General features: G+C 37.4%; 2 protein-coding genes across 4 annotated transcripts in view; one reads left to right on the forward strand and one right to left on the reverse strand.

Moving 5' to 3' along the window:
* Positions 1-5965, reverse strand: part of LOC106089926 (disintegrin and metalloproteinase domain-containing protein 10) — a 535999-nt gene extending 530034 nt beyond the window's left edge. For all 3 annotated transcript variants that reach the window (XM_059364439.1, XM_059364440.1, XM_059364438.1), the window contains exon 1: positions 5045-5965. The gene's annotated coding sequence lies outside the window, so the exon portion shown is untranslated. The remainder of the gene's footprint in view (positions 1-5044) is intronic.
* Positions 5966-6425: 460 nt separating this feature from the next.
* The window catches only part of LOC106087697 (juvenile hormone acid O-methyltransferase-like), a 228752-nt gene continuing 214079 nt past the window's right edge, over positions 6426-21098 (forward strand). The window contains exon 1 of the mRNA XM_059365693.1: positions 6426-6538. The gene's annotated coding sequence lies outside the window, so the exon portion shown is untranslated. The remainder of the gene's footprint in view (positions 6539-21098) is intronic.

Genomic DNA, 21098 nt, shown 5'->3' on the forward strand with positions numbered 1-21098 from the left:
CAGTAAAAATACAGCGTGCCCCCTTGCCATATATCTGAAATCTTCCCTCCAAAAAAAAAAAAAATAGGAGTAGAGCATATTAAATCCCGTCTTAACATCCTCTTCGATTTTGCTTTTCAGTCCAATCTCTGAACAATGTTTGAAATAACAGAAAGAAATCTGCTACCCGCCATAACGAGAACAGATCTGCGTAGGTAATAACATTCTTGAAATGCACTGTCAATCAAACGACCCTTGGGGTAGGTATAATTTTTTGTAAAACGTCTGGAACAATATCTCGAGGGTCTTCGAACTGAAAGTCTGTGGCCTTTAACTCTTTTACAGTGAGTTCAGTTGTCACGGCTAAGGAATGAATACGATCTTCCAAAACACTGATCAGAGCTTGCACCATGTTAAACGTGAGACCATGATTTTGCTTTTCCGCAGCTATGCCCCGGAGAGAATTCAATACCTCGAGATGGATATTGAAATCAACATATATTGCTTAAATTCAAGTTTAAGTCGCATTTCAATGGATCTTAAAGTCGAAGTCAATAGAAAAGGGGGTTTTAAAACAACTTTCTTCTGCAGTGCTATTTGCAAGATAACAAAACTATTCTTTTTTTTTAGACAAGATTAAACTAAACTTGTGTTACGAAAATGTACCGAATCTAAACGTTAAAATGGAAAAGGGTACTGAAACCTTGCTTTTCCATAGGGAAAAAGTACTAATCCCTTTCCTTTGCGAAAATGTACAAAAACTTCTTTTTCCTTTGGGAAAATGTACAGACATTACCTTTCCATTTGAAGAAGAGTTATATAATTACCATTCATTTGGGAACGGTTTCTTAAACTCTCCGTTTTTTGGAACGATTACAAAAACAATCACTTTCTTGGGGAAAATAATCCATCTAAACTTCGCTTTGAGAAAGGGCAATAAGAATTTAATTAGGAAAAGGACAATAGGTATTTTCTTTGGGAAAGGGCAAAAAGAATTTCCTTAGGGAAGGTGAATATAGCACCATTTCCTTTGGAAAAGGCTAATATAACACCTTATATTTCCTTCCTTTATGAAACTAACGTTCATTTGCAAAAAAAACTCTAAAAACACCCCAACATTTGAGAAATAGTGCTTAAACCACTATTTCCTTTGGGAAATGATACTAACCTTTGGCAAAAAAACTAAAACCAACCTTCCCTTTGGGAAGTGATACTAAAACCACCCATCCCTTTTGGAAATGGTACTAAAAAACGCTACGAAAAACAACCTTTCTTTTTGGAAATGGTACTAAAAACTACCTTTGCTCGGCAAGTTGTACTAAAACGACCTTTTGCTTTGGAAAATGGTACTAAAAACACCCTTTCCTTAGGTACTTAAACCACATTTTCCTTTGGGAGATTGTACTAAAGGCACCCTTTCCTTTGAGAAAGTGCGCTAAAAACACGTTTTTCTTTAGGACATTGCTCTAAAAAGGCCATTTCCTTTGGGAAATGGTACTAAAAACACCCTTTCCTTCAGAAAATGTTACTAAAACAGGTGTTCACAAAACTAAAATCTAAATAGTTATTTAAATTGTTTAATACTATGTTTAGTTTTTCCCAGGATTCACTGAATAAGGTTAAGCCAAGCGATCAGCCGATATACTTTTTTTTTAATATTTGGCAGTACTTGGCATTGAGGATGTCAACTTGTTCTCTTTTTACATTCATTCTTTGTTTACGTTTTCTCCTATATGATGACATTTTCAATCGTCAGATTTGACATCCTTAATGATGTTTATGGGGCCTATCCACTTTGTGTTTTGCATGTGACCTAACCTTCTATTAGTGAATCCTGAGTTTTTCCTGGGTTCTGTCAAATTATTTAATTTTCAGCCATGGAGAGAATTGAAAAAAATCCATTTTATACACCTCTGTACGAAAACCATCATTTTTTTGGGAATTGGTGCCAAAGCCTCTCTTTCCTTTGGAAAAAAACACGCTTTTCATTGGAAAATGGTACTAAATCCAAAAATTCTTTTTGTAAATGTTGTGTAAAACTACCCTTGGATTTTGAGATATTGTACTAACTTTTTGGGAAAGTGTGCTAAACAACAATTTCTTTGGGAAAGCAACCATTTCCGTGGAGGAAAAGGTGAAAACTGAACAAATTCCATTGGGGAAGAGAGCCAAAGCAACCATTTCCTTTGGGAAAGGATATCAATACTACCCTTTCCTAGGCTTTCCTTTGGAAAAGTGTGCTAAGAATACCATTTCCCTCGGGAATGGGTACCATAACTAATCTTCCCTTTACTATAGCTTCCCCTTCCTTTGGGAAGGGGCACAAAAACCACCCTTTCCTTTGAGAAGGGGTACTAAAACTACGATTTTCTTTGGGAAAGGGTACTAAAACTACACTTTCGTTTGGAAATGGATACTAAAACATACTCTCATTTGGGAAAGAGTTCTAAAACTACACTTTCCTTTAGAAAGGGGTACAAAATCTTACCTTTCCTCAGGGAAAGGCTACTACAAATACCCTTTCCTTTGGGAAAGGATAATAAAAATACGCTTTCCTTCCTTAAACTACTCTTCCCTTTGGGAAATGGAATGTAAATTGCCCTTTCCTTTGAGAAAGTGTACTGAAATTACAATTTCCTTTGGGAGAGTGTACTAAAACTAAAATTTACTATGGGAAATTATAATAAAACTACCCTTTTCATTGGGAAAGGGAGCCAAAACTATCCTTTCCTTTAGGTGGGGGTATTAAAACCACCGTTTGTTTTGAAAAAGGATAATTTAATTAAACTTTCCTTCGGGAAAGGGTACGAAAACCACCCTTTGCTTTCGAAAAGGGAACTAAAACAACCACATTCCTCTGTAAATGTATACTAAAATTACAGTTTCCATTGGAAAAGTATACTTTGGGAAAGAGTACTAAAACTAACTACTCCTTTGAGTAAGAGTACCATAACAACCCTTTCCCTTGGGAAAGGGTACTAAATCTTCCCTCTTCTATAGGGAGGGGTTCTATAAACAAAGCTTTCCTTTGGGAAGGGGCACTAAAATAGCCATTGTCGTTGAGAGGTGTACTAGAATTAACCATTCTTTTGGAAAAGGTACTAAAACTACACTTTTCTTTGGAAAGAATTACTAAAACTCCTTTGAGAAGGGATACTTAAACTAATCTTTCCTTTGGGAAAGAGTACGAAAACCACCCTTTGCTTTCGAAAAGGATACTAAAACTAACGTTTCCTTTGTAAATGTATACTAACATTAACGTTTCCATTGGAAAAGTGTTTTAAATCCGACACTTCCTTTGGAAAAAGTAACTTAACCAGCATTTTCTATGGATAAAGGTACTAAACCCGCAAATTAAATTGAAAAATTTACTAAAATAACCTTTCTTTGGAAATTGGTATATACCAACTAGAAAGAAAGGAACACTCTTTGTATTAAAACTTCTCTTTTTATTGTGGAAAAGGTACCGAAAAAATCTTTCCTTTGGATAAGGGTTATAAAATTAAATTTTTAAAAGAGTTTTATAAAAAGCTGCTTTCATTGGAAAATCGTACTAAACTACCATTTCCTTGAAAAAATGTTCTAAAACTACACTTTCCCATTAGGAATTAAAACCAATTTTTGTTTAGAAATCTTAAGAAAAATTACGCTTTCCTTCGGCTACAAAAATAAACCTCTTGTTTAAAAAAATGACTTAAATTGCCCTTTTTAACCAAATCTAACTTTCCTTTGACTGAGGGTACTTAAACTAAATCTACTAAAGCGGAATGCATAATAAAACTACATTCCCTTCGGGAATAGTTACTAAAACTTCCTTCACTTTGGGAAAGAGTACTAAAAATTGCTTTTTCGGAATAAGTAAATAGAACTTCATTTCCTATGAAAAGACTACTAAAGCTATTTTTCCCTTGGGAAAGAGTATTTAAGCTAACCTTTCTTTAAGAAAAAGTACAAAACTACCCAATGATTTGGAAAGGGAACTACCCTTTTCATTGGGAAAGGGTACTAATGGTAATCTTTCTTTTGTGAAGGTACTAAATTAGTCTTTTTTTGGAAAAGAGTACTTATACTATCTTTTCCACAAAAACTTTATTTACTTTTACAATTTCACAAAATTGTTTCATAGCTCTATAACGTCCAATAGTGTGTGCGCTCCATGAAGTTATGCTTTTCCATCCTATTTAAGGAATTAAAATGTCATACTTATTTTGCTTAAATTATTATGTATTTGCTTATACTGTCCCTCTGCGTATCACACAGAAGTTCTTTATTTTTTATTTAATTCCGCGTTTATCAAAAAAAATTTGCTTTACAAATCCTAAAATTTGTTTACAACATGTAATTAGCGCCCATTCTGACAGGTGGCAACTACGTAAACAATGAATTAAGTCAAAATAAGACTCTCAGCTCTTCTCACAAAGAAGAGAGCATAAATGGTAGGGAAGAGATTAAAAAAAAAATAACCATAACCACAAATCCCACAAACATTTTGAAGATTTTTAAAAGAGATGATGATAATAATTGAATTCAGCAGCTTTATTTATATCTTTAGATGAATATTTAAAACTTTTTTACAAAATCCATTGAAGTATAATAGAAATAAGTTTCATTCCATTAGATGAACTGGTTTAGAGAAAGAGAGCAGCAATTAACCTCGTAAATTGAGAGAGACAGAAAGAGAGCACTTAGCGACAGTTGGAGAAAAACTGCTTAATAAACAAAAAAAAAAAAAACACAAAAAAATAGTTCCACTAAATACAATTAAGCAAAACTACAACAACAAGAAAAGGTAAACAGTTGTTAAAAGAAAAAAACAAAAAAAAAAACATAAGAGCCATAGACGCAAACGCGATGTTTGTCTGATGGCTCTTTGATAATGGATGCTGGCTGGCTGACGATGGGCGATGTAGAAAAAACATAAAAACGAGAAAAGGTAGCTGTAACAACAAAAACAACAACTACTAAACGAAACTAGACAAAAAAGTCAATAAACGGCTGCCGCCACCACATGATGGAAGAATTACAAAAAAACCTTTATTTTGAGCAATAAACAAATGAAACTTACCTTGTTTTTTTGAGATTTGATGAAAGATGATCTAGAGGAGAAGCTAGTAAGGACTGGGTAATTAATCCTCAAGAATAATAATTGTAAATTCTTGAATTGAACACTTCTCTTTTGTGGGAAACACTAAGGTTAGGCTAAAACACTTGTAATCGATTAGACATTAAAACTTCTTTTCTTTTTTGCCTTCAAATCATTTATGGGAAAATTTAACAGACTGACCGGCAGATATTTATATTTATGCTCTGATTTTATAAATTCACTTTAATTGTGGTATATTTCTTTAATATTTTCAATCACTTTTCTTTTGATTTTTCTGTTGCTGTTGTCTGTCGCCCACAGTTGGTGGTCGCTGGTTTCAATAACTCCACAAGCAAACGCATACACCAAACGCAAACACTGGTGGCCAAGCCAAAAAACTAGAAGGAACTCCTTCCTTTGGCATCAAAATAAAAAACACTTCACACGCACAATAATTGCCACACCACTACTCACTATACTCTTTATTTTTATTATTTGCCACTCATTGATTTTCTTTCTTTCAAATTAAAACCAAGAAAAACTTACAAAATTTTGACGCACAATTATCACTGCAATTCACTTTGCATGGCCATAGAAGAAAATCATTATCATCATCAATGGCTTCATCATTTTGATCACCTTTTTTTTACTATTCCCGGCGGATGGATTGCTTGCTATCTAGGTGTCGTTTGTGTTGCTCTTCACAATAAACAGATTCAATTAAATAATGACAATGATTGTCGTTTGTTGTGTATATATTTTTTTTTATTTATTAATTATTTCTCGCCACCGTCCGTCACACGTTTTGTTTTTTTTGGTGGTTTGTTTGTTGTTATTGTAACAACAACAACGTACTTTACAATCCCTAACAACACAAACGAACGCTTTGAAATTTCACAAAACACTGAGAGTGTATTTTTTTCCATCGGCCAATGTTGCTAAAACTTGTTTGAGATAAAAGAACGAACCCCCAAAAACAATGATGGCGCACACACACCATGACAGCAACAGCAGCAAGCAACAAGAGCTCGGCTGCTTTGTATTCTCCAGCTGGAATTTTTCTTTTATGCTCACTCTCTCTCTCTCTCTCTTGTATTTAATGATTCTCTGACAATCTGACATATGTATGGGGAGAATGAGAGAGCTCATAATTCTGACCAGAAAAAGGAAGCGTGTCAGATAGAGATGGTTATAGGGTTATGTATCATCAAGCTGTCAAAGTTGAAGTTTGACTTTATATTTGACAAGAACAGTGTTGTAAAGTGATGAAATAACAGTAATAAAGGGATTTATACACGTTGTAATTGTAGGTTTGTTATGGAAAATTGATTTTGATTGAAAATTAAAATGAATAAAAGTCAAAGAAAGTGGATAAAGAATTGTAAAAATTCCATTGCAGAGAAATCATTGAGCTCATCTGGAAAGAGAAACAAATGAATATTGTAAAATTTCATGATTTTCTATGAAAAAATCTCGGTAAGTGTTCATTTATTTAATTTTGGTTTTCTTAACCGATTGTTCTCATCAGCTGAGTAGCTTGGAGTGACCAAGGACTGTTGTTATAGTAGCCACATATTTGAATACGGAAAAAGCGTTCCTTTGAAAACTCCCATAGATTAGCAAGTTTGTTTCGGTACGTTTGAGAGACCACCCAAGGAATGTATTAGCCATTGTTAAATAAACAATGGCGCCAATAATTCGCTTTGTCACATTGAGCAACATAGGAAAGCTCTGCACTCCATACCGCTGAGTAATTGCAACTACTACGTATAGAGCATTCCACTATCCCCAACTTTTGGGCGGTAGCTTCCAGCCTTATCAACCTCCTATAGGTTAACAAGTTCATTTCGCTCCGTTTGACCGAACACCCGAGGAATGTATTAGCCATTGTTTAAAGGCGTCAATAATTTGCTTTGTCATATTGAGCAACATAGGAACGCTCTGCACTCCATGCCGCTGAGTAATTGCAGATACTCCTAATGGAGCATTCCACTATCCGCAACTTTGGACGCGCCCTATAGCTTCCAGCTGAGCTTCTCATCAAACAGAGCAAAGCTAAAAGTTCCAAGCTGGGTGGTGCTCATAGTATACCTGGCAAAAGTGCAGTTTACGGGGAAAACATTTGCACACCCCCCAAATTGACCCAAGGAAGACGAATATGAAGTTTTTGGGGATCGGGCCTGGAGGCCCCAAAACGGACCTTCTCCCTCATCAAGTGAAAGTGTACGGAGTATAAGCAATATGGTAATCAAATTAAAGGAAATTTTGGTTAGAATACAAAGATGGCGGAAAAAATGACATGAAGTCCATTCCGAGGCTCCAGGGCCTTGAAAAATTTGAAGCCCTGTTGAATAATTTTGAAAAAAATGTGTATATGTATATGAAAAAAAGTTACTGCTATCGTTGGTGTAAAGGGGCATAACCTTTGCCCATGTTCCTTACTGGAATGTTCATGAGAAAAAATTTGCTATTGTTGGCGTTTCGCCAGTGATTAACGCGTGGAGGTGATAGTCAGATTTTAATGCCTTTTAGGACTTTTATTATCGTGAGTACCACGGAACTGGCTATTTTTGTTTTTATATTCGTATTCTACGCAAAATTTCCATAAATTTGGGTATGATATTGCCAATGTTCGGCGTCATTGCGCCTAATCCGTGTTTGCGATTTCCCCCGTAAACTGCACCTTAGTCGTTATCCCCTACCGGAGGTCCCGTTATGCTGATGTAACTCTGGTTTTCTTGGACAGGTTTTTATCATCGTTTCAAACGGTTGGAAGGGCCAGAAGGGACGTGTTGGCGATATCCTCAAATAGTTTCGCATGGCTTACAGTGTTGAATGGCTTCGATAGGTCCAGTGGCACGAGGACCGTCCTATTATATGGCCTAGGCTGATTGAAACCACGGCAAATGTGTGCGGTTATGGCATGCAAAGCAGTTGTTCTGCTATGCAGTCTTCGAAATCCATGTCGATGCTCGGCGAATGGAAATTCTCCTACGACGAGGCTCGGGAGGAGTAATGCCTCAAGCGACTTAGCCACACTTGTGTATTCGACCGGCTGGTAAAAAGCGATCGACTGCTGCGTTAATGATATCTCGGAATTTCCACTCGGCAACTAGCACATCCGAGGGGGGTTTCAGTTCTTTGAAGCGGCGATTGGTGTATTCTCTGAAGCCAGCTCAATTGGCCTTCTTCTGACTGATAAACGTTCGGCGCTCAGAGGTTATGAAGTCGGGTGGTCTGTCAATGGTGTGACTTATAGGGAGGTGGTCTAATCCCAAAGAAATCACCGCTTGCCAGGATACGTGACTTATGAGATCAGAGAATGCAATGGATATGCCTGGCGAGCTACTACACCTCCTCCTAGTCCTAGTGGGGGCATCCTCATACACCGTGCAAAACGTCAATCTGCTCTGCCAAAGCTATGCCCCGCTGGTCGTTACCTAGGCGAGAATGCCATGAAAAGTGATCCCCTAGAACCAGACAATTATGGCCAGTTAGTAGCCCACCTATATCGGGCTTGTAAGCCTGGCCATTAATTGGGACACAGCTACCAACCGGCGGTATGTACACGTTGTATAGCTCTATCTCGGCAGTACCAGACCTGACTGCTATCCCCATGCATTCCATGCAGGGGTCACTAGCGCCATGCGCAGGCGAGATAGGTTGGGCGATCCTTATGTAGCACATTGTAACCGTGACAACTGTGCAAGCTGCAGGTGTTGGTCAGCTTTGTTTCCCGAATCGCTGCGACCAATATGCTCTTCCGACTCATAATGTCCACAATCTCATCGATCTCACCACAAAGTCCGTTGCTGTTTAACTGCATGAACGATACACTTCCCGGCACTGGCCTGGCAATATTTGGGCTGGGATGCTGCCGTTACGTCACATAGTCCGACGACGAGAACGCAGAAGGCGATGACGACCACGCTTGTGACCCACTGCTGGCTATGTTCGCACAGCACCTTGACACATATTCAGTATGACTATACTCCCGTAGTGAAGTGAGGCCAGAGCAAGATTGGAAGTAAGTTCTGGCAAACCGAACAGAATCAGGGTCCGGGGTTCTTTTCAATCCCGGTTCGGACCAGAAGCGTGTGGAGAAGGCATTCCGGCATGTGCCTGCCTCTCCCATGACGAAAAAAGACGAGCACGTACACTGAGGCGGCAGCCCTTGCCGATGAGGAGTTCCATCGGGCCAATCCGGTGCGTACAAACGGCTGCCATGGGATTGTAATCCCAAACCCCCCTAAATCGGACATTTTTACCGACCATGGCAATATGGGCTCAAATGAAAGGTATTTGCGAGTAGAATACGAATCTGATATCCAAATGTGGGACCAAGTTTCTGGGGGTCCACCACTTCCCCAAAACACCCCCCAAAATAGGACTTATTTACTGACCATGGAAATATGGGGCTTAAATAAAAGGTTTTTGAGTGTAGAATGTGAATTAGATATCCTAATGTGGGACCAAGTGTTTGGGGGCCGTTTCTAACCCAAAACTTCCTCCAAAGAGGACAAATTTACGAGCCCCATTACGAAATTTACGATATGGGGCTCAAATGAAAGGTCCTTGGAAGTAGAATACAAATCTGACTTCCAATTATGAGACCAAGTGTTTGGGGGGCCGCTTCTACTCAAAAACATCCTCCAAGAAGGAAATTTAAGAAATAGCAATATGGGGCTCAAATGAAAGGTCTTTGGAAGTAAGGCACGATTCCCCATAACAAACCCCATAACACCACCCAAATAGGAAGTATTTGCAAACCATTGCAATGGGGCTCAAATAAGAGGTATTTTAGAGAAGAACATGAATCTGATATATTTTCAAGGCCAAATCTCTGAGTGGCCACCCCATCTCCAAAAACACTCTCCTAACAAGTCATGTTTTTCAACTATGGAAATATGGGGCTCAAATAAAATGCATTGGGGGTAGACCACGAATCTGATATATTTTCAAGGCCAAGTCTCTGAGTGGCCACCTCATCTCCCAAAACACACGCCAAAACGGTCAAGTTTCCGCCTACGGAAATCTGGGGCTCAAATGAAAGGTATATGCGAGTAGACCACGAATCTGACATCAAAATTCGGGACCAACTGTCTAGGGAACGTCCCACCACCATAACAACCTCCAAATAGGACGGGGGTTGTTATGGTCTTAAAGACCCAAGACATTTTGGGTTTTTAAGACAGTGAAGCTCGATATTGATAGTTTTTAGGCCCCATACCCCAAATCGGACAAACTTGCTGACTTTTGCAAGAAGGGGTTTAAATGGTATTTGAGATTAGAAAACTAATTTGATATATAATTTCGAGTCCAATGGCAGTATGGGGTTCAAATATATTATATATGGATATATGAAAATAGACCACGATGCTGATATATTTTCAGGGCTAAGTGTTTGGGGGACCAACTCAATTTTTTTTTTAATTTTTTCCACCGCCTTTCCCCAAATTTTGACCCCAGGAACACAAATCTGAAGTCCGTTTTTTGCGCAAAGGCTCCTGGGCAACCCCTGGGGCCAACCCACATATTACCGCGTGTAGTAGGTCAATTAATGTAATAGGTACATGAATATGGTAAAGTTGTAATGTACCAAACGTAATAGGCATTAAAAAAAATAAAAATTTGGCAGTTGCTTGGTGAACCCCAAAAAAAGCGGTGAAGGCGAATTTTTTTTTTAAGTATGGAATTTGATTTTCGCGAAATGAAGGAAAATCGTGCGATTTTTTTAAAATTTTTTAGTTGTATTTAAATATGGTATTTGTTTTGAAAAATTAAGGAAAAGTATCGAAGGCGAAAAATTAAAAAAAAAAATGGAGCGAATTTTTTGGATTTTTTTTATTTTTTCTCTTTAGAGATCTTTTAGAGCTTAATTAATTTCTATGCATATCTATCGTTATCTACTCATTAATACCTTTCATTTGATACCCATATTGCCTAGGGTTAGAGGGTTCAAAATTCTCAAGACCCCGTAGGTCCTTCTCGGGTCCAATTTTTAAAAGCTTTCTTTTGCATATTCGTAATCTACTCATTAATACCTTTCATTTGATACCCATATTGCCTATGGTTAGAGGGTTCAAAATTCTCAAGACCCCGTAGGTCCTTCTCGGGTCCAATTTTTAAAAGCTTTCTTTTGAATATTCGTAATCAACTAGTTAATACCCTTCATTTCATACCCATATTGCCTAGGGTTAGAGGGTGTCTAAATTCTCAAGACCCCGTAGGTCCTTCCCCGGTCCAATTTTTGTTTTCGTTTCCCGGGTCATGTTTTTGCATATTCGTAATCTACTTGACAATACCTTTAAGTTGATACCCATATTGTCTAGGTCGGACCACTTCTCCCAAAGGGGGGTTTTAGGCCCTAGGGGGGTCCATGGGCCTTTGCCCCAAAAAAGGACTTCAGATTCGTGTTTCTGGGGTCAACCCGCAACTACATACTAAATTTCAACGCAATCGGAGTGGCGTCCGGAAAATGCATTTTTGCCATTGAATTTTCACGAAATTTGGTAAAAATTATATAAAAATTTTTAAAAAAAAAAAAAAAAATTCAAAAAATTTTTTCTATAATTTTCAATTTTGAAAAATTTACAATAAAAACCAAACTTTTGGAGAAATTTTCTACAAAAACCAAATTTTTTATAAAAACAAAATTTTGACGAAAAGTTGTATGGAAACGAAATTTTGAAGAATTTTTTTATGAAAATCAAAATTTTCAGAAATTTTTTAAAAAATTCATATTTTTATGAAAATAAATTTTGAAAATCCCGAATGCTCTTAAATTTGAATTCTTTGCAAAATCTTCAACTTGCCTATTCTTCATCCAGATTTTATTGCCTTTTGAAATTCGTCTACCAAAAATGCACTGCATTCACATTTCCTTCAAAATAAAGTCCTGCTAGAGGTAAGCAACTAAAAAAAGCACACCAAATAAGAAAAAGGACTTTTCTTCTTTATGCACTACACTTCTAAACCGGACACCCAAACAATTTGTCTCAAGCAAATCCTTTTATACGTTTCCAGCTATTTTTTGTTTTTTTGCTCACTGCCCTTTTCTTTCCTTCGCGTTCAGCGTTTGGCTCAAACAAAGAACAGAAATCGCAGTAATCTAACAAAAGAAAGTAATCCGGGACACATCGTGGAAGCTGAAATCACATCCTTTACAAATACGCCAAGAAGTCAAAAAGATAAGCGCACAATTTCCCTCTCACAAAAAAAAAAAACGAAAAGACAACTAAACCAAAGGATAAGGAAGAAAAGATCGTAGGGAACATCAAACAAAAAAAAAAAAAAAAAAAAAAAAAAACACAACCAATGCAAGAAATATTCAAAGAAACGAAATGATTTCTATATGCCGGGCACAAAAAAATGGACAAAACGTGACATTGCAGCAAAGGCAACAGAAGTTAGCAGGCCAACTAGCAGCAGTAGTAGCCGAGGAAAAAAAGACACTGAAACAGACAGACTTTGGGATATTTCTTATGTCATTTTAGTGAAGTGAGCATGTGTGGGATTTGGACAGATGTGAAGTTAAAAATGAAAATTTCAAAGCAGGGAAAAAGACAAAAATTTGTTTTTAATGCAAACGTTGCCATAGATGGCCGTGGCGAACATTTCAAACAACAGTTGCATTTAAAGTGCCTAAAAGTATACTTTAATATTTAGACCCCAAATGCCAAAAGTAACAGCTCAAGTACTAAGCAAGGATTTTGCGTCATCATGCGAGAGAGTGTTTAGAGAAAGTATTTGTACACTGACAAAAATAAACAAGGAAAAGCGTGCTAAGTTCCGAATCTTGGAACAAAGTAAATTTAGTTTATTTTACATACCAAATTTCTGTCAAACCAGCAAAAATTAAAGCTCTAGGAACAGAATAAGTATGATCGAGGGACCGGTTTACATGGGAACTACAATATATCAAGTTCTTGACCGATTTAGACCGTACTGGGCACAATTGTTGGAAGTCATAAAAAATACTACATAAATTTCAGCCAAATCGGATGAAAATTCCAGCTTCCAGCGGCTCAAGAAGTCAAATCGAACACTACGTGCAAAATTTCAGCCAAATCGGACAAATATTGCAGCTTCCAGGGGCTCAAGGAGTCAAGTAGGGAGATTGGGTTATATGGGAGCTATATCAGGTTCTTAGCCGTCTTGGATCGTACTTGACATAGTTGTTGAAAATCATAAAAAAATACTACATGCTAAATTTCAGCCAAATCGGATGAAAATTTCAGCTTCCAGCGGCTCAAGAAGTCAAATTAAGCCAAGTATGGTCTAAATCGTTTCACAACGTAATGTAGCTCTCATATAGTCCGATCTCGGATCATAGCAGAACACTATCTGCAAAACTGTAGCCAAATCAGACAAAAATTGCGGTTTCCAGGGGCTCAAGAAGTCAAATCGGGAGATCGGTTGGGAGCTATATCAGGTTATAGACCGATTTGGACCTTAGGTTAGGTTAGGTTGAAAAGAGGGTGCAAGCCAGTAATCGGCTTGTTTTTAGGAATTTAAGTTAGGAATTCCGTGCTACTCACAAAATCCTTAATTGTATTCAATATCACTCCCCTTAGTTGGTTCGTGTCTGGTATTGTGTCTCCATCTGAGTGCCGGTACCTGTTAGACAAAGAAAATGCTCCAACGTCTCATCATCTTCCCCGCATGCCCTACACATGCTATCACTTGCCGCACCGATTTTACATAAGTGAGCTCGAAGTCCTATGTGTCCCGTTATGATACCAATAGCTATACTGACCTCCTTCTTGGTTCCTTTCTGTAATAGCCTCGTCTTCTCACGATCTGGATCCCCCCATAGGATTTTCGCCGTCCTAACGACCGTTTCGCTGTTCCACAATGTTGCATGCGCATTTGTCGCCCAGTCCCTTAACTCGGACTGCGTCGACCCGAAAGGCTTCGGGTTAACCAAGTTTATTGACGGCAGTCCTCTGGCCTTCACCGCCAAATCGTCTGCCCTTTCATTTTCCCTTACACCGTTATGGCCCGACACCCAAACGATGCAGATTTTGCCATTCTCATACACTGCAAGACTGACCTTACCGTCCCTTATGGCAATTTTACTGTCGGTAACGATGTTCACACTCGACGTACTCGTGTTAGCACCACACCATTTCACGCATTCCGTGATCGCCCGGATCTCCGACTGCAGGACCGTATTATGGTCAGGCAGTCTAAAACAGATCTAAGTCCCTGGCATAAAAGCTTTATTTATTACCCGATTTCGCTGAAATTTGAAACAGTGAGTTGTTGTAAGCCTCCCGACATTCGACCCAAATATGATCCAGATCAGACTATATAGATATAGCTGGCTTATGGGCCGATGATGCAATTTAGATTCTTAATTCCATAAAAAGCGGATTTATTGCCTGATTTCGCTGAAACTGTATAAGACTTGTATAAGAGTTCTAGGGACTTGAATAAAATACGATACAGATATAGCCCCTATTTAGATATAACTATGGATAGGGCAGTGGAGTTATAATAAAAATGGATGATTAATGGATACTCACCACATCCACAGTTCGGCACGGACGAACTTAGCACGTTTTCATTGTTTTTTTTTTTAATTTTTTATAAAAAAAATTAAATTTTTTTACAAAATTTTTTATAAAATTTTTTTAAAAAATTTTTTATAATTTTTTTTACAAAATTTGTTATAAATTTTTTTTACAAAATTTTTTATAAAATTTTTTTACAAAATTTTTTATAATTTTTTTTACAAAATTTTTTATAAATTTTTTTTTACAAAATTTTTTATAAAATTTTTCATTAAATTTTTTTGCAATATTTTTATAAAATTTTTATCAATTTTTTTTAGAAAATTGTCTAGAGAAATATAATTTGTACAAAATTTTCTATAGAAACCATTGTTGACAAAATGTATGTAGAAAAAAATTTGCCATTATTTGATTAAAGTAAAAATGTGACATATTCTTTAAAAATTTGCTCTTATTTTTTATCAAAAATTTTTAATTAAAAATTTTTTTTATAAATTTTTTTAAAATTTTTTTTTTTTTAATTTTTTTTTAATTTTTTTTTTTTATTTCCTTAAATATTTTTATAATTTTTTTTATAAAATTGTTTTAAAATTGTTAAAAAATTTTTTTATAAAATTATTTTATAAATTTTTTTTATAAAATTATTTTATAAATTTTTTTTATAAAATTATTTTATAATTTTTTTTTATAAAATTATTTTATAAAATTTTTTTATAAAATTATATTATAAAATTTTTTTTATAAAATTATTTTATAACATTTTTTTATAAAATTATTTTATAAAATTTTCTATGGAGAATAATGATGACAACATTTTTATAGAAAAACAAGTAAAATGGCGTTAAGTTCGGCCGGGTCGAACTTCTGATACCCACCACCTCGGGTATATATGTAAACCATCTTTTGTCATAATTGGGTGAAAAATGCATAATTTATGCACCCATAGCAGCTTTATCGAAATATGGTCCGATTTGAACCAAATTCGACACGGACATTGAGAGGTCTAATAAGTACAACTCATTGTTCAATTTTGTAGAACAAAATATTGGTCTTTGTGGTAGTCATATCCAAATATAGATCGATCTGAACCATAAACGACGTGAATGGCGAAAAGCTTAACGTCCGTCACTGTGTCAAATTTCAGCGTAATCGGATAATAAATCTGCGTTTTATGCGGCTTAGACTTTAAATCGAGAGACCGGTATATATGGCAGCTATATCCAAATCTGAACCGATCTGAGCCAAATTGAAGAAGGATGTCGAAAGGCCTTACACAACTTACTGTCCCAAATTTCAGCAGAATCGGATAATAAATGTGGCTTTTATGGGCCTAAGACCCTAAATGGGCGGATCGGTATATATGTCAGCTATATCTAAATATAATGCGATCTAAACCATGTTTGGGTAGGATGACAGGGGCCTCAAAACAACTCACTGTCTCAAATTTCAGCAAAATCGGATAATAAATGTGGCTTTTATGGCCCAAAGCTTCTACATCGGCGGATCGGTCTATATGGCAGCTATATCTAAATATAATGCGATCTGGGCCATTTTTGAATAGGATGACAGGGACATTAAAACAACTTACTGTCCCAAATTTCAGCAGAATCGGATAATAAATGTGGCTTTTATGGGCCTAAACCCCTAAATGGGCGGATCGGTCTATATGGCAGCTATATCCAAATGTGGACCGATATGATCCAATTTGAAGAAGGATGTCGAAGGGCCTAACACAACTCACGGTCTCAAATTTCAACAAAATCGGATAATAAATGTGGCTTTTATGGCCCAAAGCTTCTACATCGGCGGATCGGTCTATATGGCAGCTATATCTAAATATAATGCGATCTGAACCATGTTTGGGTAGGATGTCGGGGGCCTTAAAACAACTCACTGTCCCAAATTTCAGCAAAATCGGATAATAAATGTGGCTTTTATGGGCCTAAGACCCTACATGGGCGGATCGGTCTATATGACAGCTATATCCAAATCTAGACCGATATGAGCCAATTTAAAGAAGGATGTCGAAGGGCCTTACACTACTCACTGTCCCAAATTTCAGCAAAATCTGATAATAAATGTGGCTTTTATGGACCCAAGACCTTAAATCGAGATATCGGTCTATATGGCAGCTATATCCAAATCTGGACCGATATGAGCCAAATTAAAGAAGTATGTCGAAGGGCCTAACACAACTCACTGTCCCAAATTTCAGCAAAGTCGGATAATAAATTTGGTTTTTATGGGCCTAAGACCTAAGACCACCGTAGCGCAGAGGTTAGCATGTCCGCCTATGACTCTGAACGTCTGGGTTCGAATCCTGGCGAGACCATCAGAAAAAAATTTTTCAGCGTTGGTTTTCCCCTCCTAATGCTGGCAACATTTGTGAGGTACTATGCCATGTAAAACTTCTCTCCAAAGAGGTGTCGCACTGTGGCACGCCGTTCGGACTCGGCTATGCAAAGGAAGCCCCTTATCATTGAGCTTAAACTTGAATCGGACTGCACTCATTGATATGTGAGAAGTTTGCTCCTGTTCCTAAGTGGAAAGTTCATGGGCAAAATTTGCATTTGCTAGACCTTTAATCGGCGGATCGGTCTATATGGAGGCTTTATCAGGATATAGTCCGATATAGCCCATCTTCGAACTTAACCACAAAAAAAGAATCTGTGGAAAGTTTCAGCTCAATATCTATATTTTTAAAGACTGTAGCGTGATTTCAACAGACAGACGGACAGACGGATAGACGGACGGACAGACGAACGGACTTTTATATACATTTTTATACAAGTTTGGTATAAAATTTTCTGAAACAAGTAACAGCGTGCTAAGTTCGGCCGGGCCGAATCTTATATAACCTCCACCATGGATCGCATTTGTCGAGTTCTTTTCCCGGTGTCTCTTCTTAGGAAAACAAATGAAAGGAAAGAATAAAAGAAAAGAATTGCTATGCTATTGGAGCTATATCAAGTAATGGTCCGATTCGAACCATAATGAAATGAATGTTGGAGACCACAGTAGAAGTCATTGTGAAAAATGTCAGCCAAATCGAATAATGAATTCGCCCTTTAAGGGCTCAAAAAGTAAAATAGGGGAGCTGTATTAGATTATAGACCTATTCAGACCGTATTTGAGACGTATGTTAAAGGTCATGGGAGAAGCCGTTGTCGAAATTTCACCCAAATCAGATAATAATTGCGCCCTTTAAAGTCTCAAGAAGTCAAGATCCCAGATCGGTTTATATGGCAGCTATATCAGGTTATGGACCGATTTGAACTATACTTAGCACAGTTATTGAAAGTCATAACGAAACACGTCGTGCAAAATTTTAACGAAATCGGATAGGATTTAGGTCCTTTAAAGGCTCAAGAAGTCAAGACCCCTGATCGGTTTATAGGACAGCTATATCAGGTTATGGACCGATTTGAACCATACTTGAAACAGTAGTTGGAAGTCATAATGAAACACCTCATGCAAAATTTCAGCCAAATTGGATATGAATTGCGTCCTCTAGTGGCTCAAGAAGTTAAGATTCAAGATCGGTCTATATGACAGTTATATCAGGTTATGAACCGATTTGAACTATACTTGGCACAATAGTTGGAAGACATAACGAAACACGTCGAGCAAAATTTTAGCCAAATCGGATAGGAATTGCGCCCTCTAGAGGCTCAAGAAGTCAAGACCCCAGATCGGTTTATATGACAGCTATATCAGGTTATAAACCGATTTCTACCACATTTGGCACAGTAGTTGGAAGTCATAACGAAACACATAGTGCAAAATTTCAGCCAAATCGGATAAGAATTGCGCCCTCTAGAGGCTCAAGAAGTCAAGACACCAGATCGGTTTATATGGCAGCTATATCAGGTTATGTACCGATTTAAACCATACTTGGCACATTAGTTGGAAGTCATAACGAAACATGTAGTGCAAAGTTTCAGCCAAATTGGATAGAAATTGCGCCCTCTAGAGGTTCAAGAAGTCAAGACCCCAGATCGGTTTATATGGCAGCTATATCAGGTTATGGACCGATTTGAATCATACTTGACACAATAGTTGGAAGTCATAACGAAACACGTAGTGCACAATTTCAGCCAAATCGGATAGGAATTGCGCCCTCTAGAGGCTCAAGAAGTCAAGTCCCCAAGATCCAAGATCGGTTTATATGACAGCTATATCAGGTTATGAACCGATTTGAACCATACTTGACACAGTAGTTGAAAATCATGAAAAAACACCGCATGCTAAATTTCAGCCAAATCGGATAAAAAATTGCTCCCTGTAGTGGCTCAAGAAGTCAAGATCCACGATCGGTTTATATGACAGCTATATCAAAACATGGACCGATATGGTCCATTTATAATCCCAACTGACCTACACTAATAAGAAGTATTTGTGCAAAATTTCAAGCGGCTGGCTTAACTCCTTCGAAAGTTAGCGTGCTTTCGACAGATGGACGGACGGACAGACGGACGGACAGACGGACGGACATGGCTAGATGGACATAAAATGTCATGACGCTCAGGAACATATATACTTTATGGGGTCTGAGACGAATATTTCGAGGAGTTACAAACAGAATGACGAAATTAGCATACCCCCATCCTATGGTGGAGGGTATAAAAATGTTGATAAATTTTTGCGAAAAAGTTAAATTTTTTTAGAAAATAATTTTGTTATGTTGACAATGTTTTTCAGGATATATACATATAACCCTTGCCCTTTAATACCCTTAAAACTCACAAGTGTGCGCTTCTTCTTCCCCCCCACATACGTACATGCGTATCGCTTGTATAAACGAGTTTAAAATATTAACGCGAATACATGAATATATCGAAGCTTTGCGAATTATGGTTCATTGACATGAAATTCTCACGCGTTACTCGCGTTGCTACAACAACTCTGAGGATTTGTTTTGATAGCTTTTTGGAAGAACCTTTTGTTTTGTTGTTGCTTTTTTTGCATCAAATAGGATGCTAAGCCCTAACCAAACGGAGGGCAACTACTATTGGGAATGAGAAAACAGAATGCTGTTGACTATTCCAGTGATGTGAGAGTAAGAGTTTGAAGGATGGTTGCCAAGGCTAAGATACCAACCGTATGGCATATGGCGTTTGCCTTAAAGGAAGGTAAAGCCAAATTCGGAATATTTGCTTTGTAAAAGGATTCCCAAGAAGCCCTTTTCTTGGTCCTATTTAAACGTTGATATTGTTTTTATGATCTTCCAAGAATTCCACCAACAAATACCGCGTTTAATTTTAGTCTATGCAAATCATAGGCAAGAGAAGCAGAAAAGTCTTTTCTTGCCACGAAAAAAGAAAAATCTCAAATATTTGTCAACTGCTTGCCTTTGTTTTTCTATGAGGGAGGAGTTATTGGAATTTAGTAGCTATGTTGGTGTTGAGGAAATATTTTTGTTTTGATTTATTTTGAGTCCTTTGGTTTTTTTTCTGCTGGCTTACTTAAGGATAAAAATATGTTGTCTTGGTAGTCGCAGCGGGTGGGTGGGAACGCTATGATACGTTGGTGAGGTGTGAAGCGTAATTTGGTTAAATTTAATCATTCATCACCGAAGCTTAAAAAACAAAAATAAATATGAAAATATGAACACATCTGGAGATAATTTAAATTTTTAGTGGATTTTTTTGGCATAAAAGTGTCGTGGCATGGCCGAAAGTGCAGAATTGTGGACAAAAAAGTAAAGGCGAGCTAAGTTAGGCCGGGACGTGTCTTGGGAATCCCTCAACATGGATACTACTAAAAATTTATACATGGGAACTATATCAGGTTATAGACTGATTTGGACCGTATTTGGCACAGTTGTTAGAAATCACAACGGAACACCACATGCAAAATTTCAGCCAAATCGGACAAAAATTGTGGCTTGTAACGGATCAAGAAGTCAAATCGGGTGAACGGTTTATAGGGGAGCTATATCAGGTTATAGACCGATTTGGACTGTACTTGGCACAGTTGTTGGAAGTCATAACAGAACACTACATGCAAAAGTTCAGCCAAATCGGACATAAATTACGGCTTCCAGGTGCTCAAGAAGTCAAATCGGGAGATCGGTTTACATGGGAGCTATATCAGGTTATAGACCGATTTAGACCGTACTTGGCACAGATGTTGGAAGTCATAACAGAAAACTATGTGCAAAATTTAAGCGAAATCGGACAAAAATTACGGCTTGTAAGGGCTCAAGAAGTCAAATCGGGAGATCGGGTTATATGGGAGCTATATCAGGTTATAAACCGATTTGGGCCGTACTTGGCGCAGTTGTTGGAAGTCATAACAGAACACTACATGCAAAATTTCAGCCAAATCGGACAAAAATTGGGGCTTCCAGGTGCTCAAGAAGTCAAAACGGGAGATCGGTTTATATGGGAGCTATATCAGGTTATAGACCGATTTGGACTGTACTTTGCACAGTTGTTGGAAGTCATAACAGAACACTACATGCAAAATTTCAACCAAATCGGACGAAAAGTGCGGCTTCCAGGGGCTCAAGACGT

The sequence above is a fragment of the Stomoxys calcitrans genome, chromosome 3 (genome assembly GCF_963082655.1).
Source record: "Stomoxys calcitrans chromosome 3, idStoCalc2.1, whole genome shotgun sequence".
NCBI lineage: Eukaryota > Metazoa > Arthropoda > Insecta > Diptera > Muscidae > Stomoxys > Stomoxys calcitrans.